The sequence below is a fragment of the Caloenas nicobarica genome, chromosome 9, assembly GCF_036013445.1.
Source record: "Caloenas nicobarica isolate bCalNic1 chromosome 9, bCalNic1.hap1, whole genome shotgun sequence".
NCBI classification, from domain to species: Eukaryota; Metazoa; Chordata; class Aves; order Columbiformes; family Columbidae; genus Caloenas; species Caloenas nicobarica.
The window spans coordinates 24,066,059-24,075,972 of NC_088253.1; the positions used below are offsets into that span (position 1 = coordinate 24,066,059).

The following is a 9,914-nucleotide window of genomic DNA, read 5'->3' on the forward strand; positions in this document are numbered from 1 at the left end:
ATAAAGGAGATTCCCCAAGCTCTCTCTTTTGAAACAAAAGCTTAATGAAAGGGTAGGCATGCCTCCGTCTTGACAGCGGCCGGCTGTAATTCTTGGCAGGGTGTGACATGCCCATCCTCCTGAATTAGTGCGGGGCACGAGGAATTTAGCACGGTGCTAATTGTGATCAGACGAAAACAAGCAGCCTCAGTATGTGTGCATGCGGCAGGACAAAACCGGCGCCGCTGCTGAGAGCGCGGCCCCCGCCGCTGCCCGCGCCCCGCGGCGGTGCTGCCCGCCGTGCTGCCGGCCCGGGCAGGCGCCTGGGCAGCCGCCTCCCGCCCGCCTCGCCACGCGCTTGGCTCCCGTGCTGCCGAGGCAGCCTCGGGTTTAATTGAGTGTCGGCGGTGTCAGGTGCTGTGTGTTGGCCGTACAGTGGCTCAGCTGCTGCGGGGAAGGTGCCGCGGCTATCGCACCAGGGCAAGGGGATTCCCCTGCCAGGGAGGAGCAGCCAGGGCCCTGCAGAGGGACAGGCCTCACGGCCACCAGAACCCGTTCTGGAAAAAGAGCGTTTTGTGGTGGGAGTCAGAGCCGTTTCTCCCTTTCTGCCCCCCCGTCCCGCCGGCTGCGGGAGGCGCGCGGGGGCTGCTCGCGGGGTCACCCCGGGACACTCGCATCTCCGCGGAGCCCGGGGGCGGCAGCGCGGCTTCAGCGGCCCCGGCCCAGGCCCACGGGCACTTCACCTCGCAGCCACGTGTGGAGCATGATCCCCCAAGCGGGAGGTGTTGCTCCCGTTCTGCCAAAGCCATCCCATCCATGGCAGAGCCTTGAGGAAAAAACAAGTTCTTCTTTCATCTAGTCTGTCAGAGGATCAGAGGACGGAGTCGTGTTCTCCTGTAACTAACCTGGGGGCAGCAACAGGACTGTCTCACCTCCAGTACCACTGCAGGGACTGGGGGAATCTGTCCTCAAAATATCTGCCAAAGTCCAAGTAATTAATGTTGTTACATGGCCAAAATCAGAAGCTTTCTCTTTCTGTTCCTCTGCTCTTCCCCTAAAGATTCCCCCAGGATGGGGAATGCTATTCTACGTTAAAAAACAAAAAAAAGCATATATATATATATATATATATATATATATATATATATATATATATATATATATAAAAGACTTAGGACTTAACCTTTCCCCTCCCACTAGTCCAAATGATACCAGTATCAAGTCGTTCCCCAAGTCAGCCTGTTTACTAAAGCACACAAATATGTGTCTTTAAAAAAAGGCAGATGTAAAATACCTACTTAAAACCAGGATCCTCTTCAACCAGGGTCCACACTTGCATTTTATCTCCCAGTCACTGAACTCTGTGAGGTTTTTCAGGAACTCTTCTCCATTAGTTTTAAACTCGACTTCCCTGAAAAACTCTGCGTGTTAACTTCATTATCTGCGTGCCACCTCGCTATCTGCTCTCTCCAGGTTATTTATGAGTATGCTGAAGCAGCACAGCTCCCCTCCCTCGCTAACGTTGTGTTTGTACCCTTTCTTCCCTATCTTTTTATCGGGAGTTTGCAGGAAGATTAATCCTCCTTACTCCATGACAGTTTAGTTTCCTTAAGAACCTTTAGTGAGCGATGTTCTAGAAGAGCTTTTAGAAAATCTGATTCCACTGTATCAGCCCAAATCTCCCATATTAGAAGGGCTGTTTCCTCCATCAGACAACAGATCTATACGTATAAATTCTCTCTTGGCTTTGAGACTCCTCCCCAAGACACTGTGTTTACTCATCTCTTCCAATTCAGATTGGTCGACAGTTTTCTACCATTTTGCATGTTCTGGAAATCTGACTTTCTGGTCCGTAATTCCCACGATCGCTCCTAAAGCCTGTTTTAAAGATTTTTCACCTTCCGATCCTCTGATACAAAGGAAGGAAGAAAGTTCAGCAATTTCGTGTTTGAGCTCTGTTAAAAGCCTTGAGGGAGCACTGTCTGCCCCTGGTGATTTGTTGCTCTGGTGTATGAACCTTCCTGACCTCCTCCATAGTGAACATCAGTGCAAAGAATTAATTTAATTTTGCTGCTGTGTCCTTATCTTTCTTAATTCCTCCCTTTACGCCTTGATCATCCATCAGCTGTGCTAGGTGACTGACAGGCTTCCTGCTTTTGTGTTGGAAAAGTTTTTATTAGCTCTCATACCTAATTGTTAAATTGTTCTTGGGACCTATTTTGGCTTGCCTTATGATGGCTCTGCATTTAGCTTGCTGGATTTATATCCTGTTCTATTTTCATTGTTTGGAAACAACTTCCATTTTTCTGAAAGTGTATTTTTCCTTTCAAATAGCTTACTTTTTCTGTTGTTCATGTTTAAACCAAGTGTTGAATCCGTGCCGTTTTACCGCTCACCTGTTGTGTCTCAGACAAGTTCATGTCCCATAGTTGTGCACCGCTCGCTTCCAGGCGGGAGCTCCCACAGTGGAGGTGGGCAGGAGCATCGTTAGAGGCGCCTCGTTACCGCCCCAGCTCTGCGGGTTTGCAGACTGGCAGGTTTGCACACCAGCGGGTTTGCAGAGTGGCGGGTTTGCACACCGGTGGGTTTGCACATCGGTGGGTTTGCACACCGGCGGGTTTGCACACCGGCAGGTTTGCAGAGTGGCGGGTTTGCAGAGTGGCAGGTTTGCAGATCGGTGGGTTTGCAGAGTGGCAGGTTTGCACACCGGCTGGTTTGCAGAGTGGCAGGTTTGCACACTGGTGGGTTTGCAGAGTAGCGGGTTTGCAGACCGGCAGGTTTGCACACCGGTGGGTTTGCAGATCGGTGGGTTTGCAGACTGGCAGGTTTGCATACCGGCGGGTTTGCACACCGGCAGGTTTGCAGACCGGCAGGTTTGCAGAGTGGTGGGTTTGCAGACGGGCGGATTTGCATACTGGTGGGTTTGCAGAGTAGCGGGTTTGCACACCAGCAGGCTGGAGTCCCAGCTGCAGAGTGACCCCGTGACAACATGACCATCAGCTGGGCAGGATTTCTCTCTCAAGCCCATGTTTGAGTTCCATGGCTTTTTCTCCCTGCCAGATGCCATCCAAGACCAAGGCTGATATTTGAGTGGTCAAACAAGGCTCTTTCTGAGAAGGAAAATGGTAAATGCATTCAAGTGTAGAAGAAGGTAGAGAGAGGAGTAACAAACTGAGGAGGGCCAAAGAGTGTTTCACGAGGCTTCTGTAATTCCCGTTCACAAATTCCTGCCAGCTGCAGCGGTGCGACCGCAGCGGGAACCCCCCGGCAGCGGCAGAGCCGAGGCGCGCTGGCGTGGGCTGCGTGCCAGCCCCAGGCCGTGCACCCGTAGTGACGCTGCTCTGTGGGACGCAGGAGGCTTCTTGTGAACTGAACTGTTTCTCCCAGCTCTTCATTGTGTTTGTTTTCCTTCCATATGCATCCACTCCCCTGCTTGTTGTGGGAGAACCGGTACTGAGCTGCAGTGGTTAAAACAGAAAAATAAGACCGTAGAACTTGTGTCTTTGCTGATGGACGAGTCAGAGTCCATGGTACAGATAAACTTGTAGGTTTTCCATTGGCAAGGCCACCTAAATAAAGCTGCTGCAGTCTTGCCTGGATGCAGCCAGGCAGCTGGCAAGCGCCCGCGGAGGTGCAGTGTCCGTGCATAGAACACAGGTACCGGTCCCACACAGAGGCGCGCGGCCAGCGGCCAGCGGCCAGCTGCAGGAGGGCTGCCACGCTTGCGGGTGTTGGCTGGAGCTGAACACAGGTAAAAAGATACTAACAACTCAGTGCTGTAAATGAATTTCTGATTCTGTGGTGCATTATTCCAAGTTCTTCACGATTCCTAATGTACCTCATATTCTTTCATTTGCAGGCATCGACCTGGACAGTTTGTACGACCTTTTTCCAGTCCGAATAGGAACCATCTCCCCTACTCCACTCGTTGACGCTGAATCTCACGACATCACCTTTGCATTTCCATACTGAGGTAGGGAAATCTTCTAGAACCTAATTTTCTGAAGCCTTGGAGAAGTGATTTTTGTCTTGGTAGCCCTCCTGAGATGTGTCATGTCAATAATCTGGGCTAAAAGAGATGTCATTACATGTAGGCACCCACACTGTTCTCCGGCCAGGATCCGGCAGCTCTTTGTGCCGTTTCTCCTCTGCCGAGCTGCTGGGTTTGCTTGCTCTTGCTTCGAAGGGCTCTGTGGCTTTTTTAGCACCTGACTTGCTGGTCAGCAATGTTGGCTCATCTTATTTTCAATGCAGTAAGGTGAATGGAAAGGCATTTTTTGAAAAAGAACTTACTTTTCTTTGCGGGGGGGATATTTTTGAACCAATACCCCATCAGGCTACAGTTCTATGTGGGCTGATGAGGAACTATTAGGGCTCTGCTATTTAATTATTTATGTTGGCCCTAACTGTTAGTTCCTGTCATTAAAGAACAGACCAAATGACTAATGTCCTTGGCCTAATCTTCTTAGGTGGAAAACTATTCCTCGAATTTCTGTCGTAGTCAAGCAGACGTAAGGAAAGATGAGAAAACGTTAAGGCTCCTGACCCGTTCAATTTTTCCTGTGAATTGTTGAAAGTAAATCATATTCGGATGGTCTGTTTCAATTCTTAGATATTCAGTTTCCCAAAACTATGGTAAATAATGTGCTGGCAGAAAAAGCATCTTCCTGAATGTGGGGAAAAATATCCCTACTCTTCCTACTAGTCTCTCCACCATTAGATTTGGTGCTGAAAAGTACCTATTGTCCAAATGTGGTAATTTAATTCAGAATTAATTCTTCTGTAACTAGAATTCACTGAGTCACTGTGAAGTACCTAGTTTCAATATATCTGTATATCTTGAGTCATTATGAAATAATTAATAATATCTAGGATGCTCCGTAATATCAAACTAACCTTGTGTAATATCAATAGCAATAGAAAGATTAATGGTAGGCTTCAAAAAAACTTCATCAGTATCCTCTATCTAGATTAAAAACTGCGACGTGTAAGTTTGGAGTTGTGTTTTTTTCCTCTATTTACTTTTTAGGGGTTTCGTTATCCTTTAAGGAAGCTTTTGCTTTCTTGATACATTTTTATCTGAAGTATTTTGTTTACAACAGAAGTACATACTTCAATTTCTTGAGAATCATCAGACTTATAAACTAAATGAAAACCTTGGGAAATGTTGTGATGGGCAAAGACATTTGTTCTCTGTGCACTCTTCGTATCTCAGGGGATCCTGAGTAGAGCATCTGCCTTTTCCCATTTAGTCAGGAGACTTTTCAGGCCTTGGTATCCTTTGGGGGGGTGCATGATATTCTTCGGATATTGTGAACTGAATTCAAGGGTTTGGGTGAGCAATATTAACACTGAAATCCCACCTTCCTGAGCTTGAGCTGATATTCTTGACTTTGATCTGAGAATGAGAGGGCAAGATGGACAGAACAGAGAAAGAACAGGAAAGCAGGCAGAAACAAGAGAGGGGGAAGAGAAGGAATGATTAAGGCGTTTGAAATGGAGCAATTTTGAAATATTTTGGAGAGATAACACATGCAGTTGACTGTGCCTTTTTCATGCTGTTACGTCTTGACTGATTTTGTTGTGTTGCAAATTTTAAGTATTCTTTAAAAACATCCAGCATCTACAACTGGAATCCATTTGGGGACCAATCTATTTACCTTTTTCATTAATGACTGTGGCAGAAAAAGTAGCAAGAAGCTGAGGGAAGCACCGACTTGACAAGTTGATCATCCTGGCGCGGAGCGGGAGCTGGAACTTTGGGGAGATGGAACCAGCCCGGGGTGGGTGACGGTGCCGATGGGCCATGGATGCAGCGGTGACTTGGCGCGGTTGGTTTGGGCGCCCCAGTGAACTCCAGCCGCAGGTTTAGTTGTGTCGAAGACACGAGCACACAGGGTGAAAAGCAAGTTGTGCGGTGTCGGTGTCAGAGCCTGCATGTTCGGGGGCGGACACGCGTGCACCGCGCTGAGCAAGCGGGCGGCTCTGCCCAGGGTTTTGCCGAGACGTGTGGTTTATTAGAGTTAATTTATTTGTAGGACAAATGTATAGAAATTGTACAGTTGCTAGAATCCAGGGTATCTGTCTGTTTTCACTGTATCCACTTTTAGCTTTCTCTCGTTAGAAATTTTAATTTTCAAGCTGTGATTTCGCTCCTTCAGTTTCAGCAAAACTGTGCTGTATTTCAGGATAACAATGTAATGGTACAAATTTCTGTTACTAAGAAATATTTCTGAGCTCCATAAGCACTGAACAGCTAGACTGCAGCTTGGCAAGCAGAAAGCCTCTAGAGAAATAGTACTTCGAAACATCCATGTGAAAATGGGTGCTCGTTTAGCAGAATTGTAACTTAAAAAAATCGTACAGCTGGTACAAGCAGCCACAGTTTTGTTTTACCAAAGGACAAGGTGCCGGGAGGGCTCACTTGCCTCCAGAGGAGACCCGGATCCTTGACCAGCTGCAGGAAGGAAAATCAACCTTTTTCGTTCTGGGAAGACAAGTGGTGTCAGGAGAATCTGGCTCCATTACATTCCCTTCTGAAGAGGAACTTTCTTCTGCATCCCAGTCTTGTTTTTCCCTTGTGTCCAAAATAGAAGTTGTTAAACCAAAGGCTTTGATTTCAATCTAGCATGGTGAGGAAGATGCCGTTGTTCGTATTGCTGCTATAGTTGTCATAGATTTTGTTATAGGATATTATTATAATTGCCTGTTTATTGGCTAATTGTTCTTCAATAAGCATGAAGAAAGTGGAGAAAGTAGGACCAAGGCTGTATCTCAGGGTACAAGGGGCATTTGTTAATAATACCCAGAACTCTCACTTTCTGAAGCTGGCGAGTCTCATCCTTTCATGTCACCGGGATTTCTTTTTACCACCTTCTGCTAGAACAAACAGGGAGCAACACAGCCCGACTTCAAAGATTCCTGGGCAGGAATATCGTTGTTTCCAGGGCGCTGCCTCCGCTCCCGGCACAGCCGGCACTGGAAGCCCCCTGTGCCACGGCCCGGCCCGTGGCGCTGCCAGCAGAGCGGGGCACCGGCCTCAGCGCCGGGAGCTGCCGGCACCGTGTGAGGCTGTGGTAACGGCTGTGTAAGGGCTGTGTAAGGGCTGCATACAGGCTGCGTACGGGCTGCGTACGGGCTGCGTAAGGGCTGCGTATGGGCTGTGTAAGGGCTGTGTACAGGCTGTGTATGGGCTGTGTAAGGGTTGCATATGGGCTGTGTACGGGCTGTGTACGGGCTACGTAAGGGCTGCGTACGGGCTGTGTATGGGCTGTGTAAGGGCTGTGTACAGGCTGTGTACGGGCTGTGTACGGGCTACGTAAGGGCTGCGTACGGGCTGTGTATGGGCTGTGTAAGGGCTGTGTACAGGCTGTGTACGGGCTGTGTATGGGCTACGTAAGGGCTGCGTACGGGCTGTGTATGGGCTGTGTAAGGGCTGTGTACAGGCTGTGTACGGGCTGTGTATGGGCTGTGTATGGGCTGTGTAAGGGCTGTGTACAGGCTGTGTCTGGGCTGTGTAAGGGCTGCATATGGGCTGTGTACGGGCTGTGTGTGGCCGTGGCAGCTGCTCCAGCCAGAGACGCTGCTGGTTGCGTGCCGGGGCACATCCCGCTGCCCGCAGGGTTCCCCTGGGGCCAGGGCCGGTTCTGCAGTCGGGCAGGGCTGCACGGGCGCTGAACCGCGGGTTGATGGGCAGCGAGGGAAAGGCTGCACAACCCTGTTCGTGTCTGGGGTTGGCAGGTGTTGCCTGAAGTTTGTTCTGTTCATTGTCCCTGATTACTGGTGAACATCCCAAACAAGAGAACCCTCCCCAAAGCCATAGCTTTTCTATTTGCCAGTATTTTTCCAGGTTGTTCTTCAATTTAAGTATGTCTTGATCTTCTGGCATAAGAATATAACATATTTTTAGTAACTTTATTTTATTGCAATACTGAAAAAAGAGTGGGAATGTATTTGTAGCTCATCACCTGAGTGATATGCTGGCATATATGATAGAGAGTTCTTGAGTGATTTTCCCAAAATACTTTCTTTTCTTTTTAACTGGCACATGGCTCTTTCAGAAGCTACTGTGAAAATATGGTTTCGTTTCAGTGACTGCAAACCCCTCAGGTCCCACATAATAAATAGTCCAGCAGTGGTTGGCAGGAATCCTTGGCAAGCAGCAAATATTTCACCGCTGTTTGTGGTGTTCACAATTAAAAGTTTGATGATAAGGACTCATTGTAGTGTAGGATAAATTTTGGAGATTCTTAATGGTTTCAGTTTGTTCATCTAATTGTGAAGGTAGATTAAACTGTACAGAGATTGTCCAGCATGACCTTAGCGTGTAGAAATGAGGGAGGTTCCCTCGGAGCCGGTCCCTGGCTGTGCCCCGCATGCCCTCCCGCTGCCACAGGGAGCTGGGGCTGATCACACACTCCCCACTTCCACATGCACGTTTGCCTGAAAAGCCTGTTGACAAATATGTAGGCTACACCTTTGAGATATTTAAAGCTCACACACACCATTTAAAAATAAAAATCATACAATGTAGATTATTTCAGATCTTCCCTTATTTGATAGATCCTGATAAAAAGACCATGCTTGTATTAAATCTTTTTATTCTCCACAAATGTATGACAGTTTAGGGGACATGAACATTTGTGAAATAATTCAAGAAATAACAGTGGAGATGCAGACATCTGAGCAGCGTGCTGAACCAGGTACAGCGTCCCCAATAAACCAGGTACAACGTCCCTGATGAGCCAGGTACAGCGTCCCCCCGAACCGGGTACAGCATCCCCGATAAACCAAGTACAGCGTCCCTGCTGCGGCAGTGCCAGGTCCCCACTGTCACCTGCAGTGACAGGACAGCAAGTCCTCTCTCTGGGGACACCGTTGAGTCCTCCCTTTGGGGACAGCGAGTCCTCCCTTTGGGGACAGCGGCGTATCCTCCCTTTGGGGACAGCGAGTCCTCCCTTTGGGGACAGCGGCATGTCCTCCCTTTGGGGACAGCGATTCCTCCCTTTGGGGACACCGTCGAGTCCTCCCTTTGGGGACAGCGATTCCTCCCTTTGGGGACAGCGGCATGTCCTCCCTTTGGGGACTGCCCTCGCTGTGCAGCTGCTGGCTCAGAACAGGAGGAACGATGTGAATGAACTCAAATGAATTCAATAGTTTATGTTTACAGGCACTGAAACCTTTTTCTAATTAAAGCCCATCTAGTAGCAGTTGTAGTAATTACAATATTAACAGCAGCCAGAGCAAGAACAATGAGGACTTCTCTCTTTGGCCAGTTGCTGGTATTTCTTTGAGGCTCTGTGAAGACACCACGACAACATCCTCACACAGACCACCAGCTTTGTAGCAACCGTGTCCTTGGAGCCTTGGCACGGGAAGGACACGCATGTGTCCCGGCATTTTCCAGGCTGCTGGATTTTCTTGTCGTCTGGTCCCAGAGCTGTGAGACCCCTCCTTTCAGCCTGAGCACCGTTTAAATAGATCATTTGTTTTCATTATAGGTTTTTGCATCTCTGCCTTTCATTCTTGTTAATGAATTTCTAGGGTCTGATTGGGAAACAAAAGCTAAATACAAACATAAAAAGCGATCTGACAAAGGACACGGGTAAGCGTCTGGCAGGCTCTGCCGCGCCGGCTGTAGCGAGGAGATGGCCATTTGCTGATTGCCGGGGGTCGACATGACTTGGTTAGTATGCTAATCTAGTCCTCTGCGTTTAACATTCCGCTCAGGTCTGAGCAGGCTCGGCAGAGCCGGGGCAGGGACGGGGTGTCTGCGGGCAGCAGGGACCGCGGCACACGGACCCCAGCGCCGTCCCTGCTCCTGCCGTGCGCTCGCTCCGCTCCTGCGCACCCCTCGCCCCTCCTGCCCTCCCTGGCGCACGCACTCGTACATACCATCCGAACAGCTTTCCGCAAATGCTGGAAAACGTGAAATG

At 48.9% G+C, this 9,914-nt stretch overlaps 1 long non-coding RNA gene across 1 annotated transcript in view; it reads left to right on the forward strand.

The window, feature by feature from the left end:
- The window catches only part of LOC135991844 (uncharacterized), a 246,174-nt gene extending 242,228 nt beyond the window's left edge, over window positions 1-3,946 (forward strand). The window contains exon 3 of the long non-coding RNA XR_010606609.1: window positions 3,839-3,946. This is a non-coding gene — a long non-coding RNA (uncharacterized LOC135991844). The remainder of the gene's footprint in view (window positions 1-3,838) is intronic.
- Window positions 3,947-9,914: the final 5,968 nt, after the last annotated feature.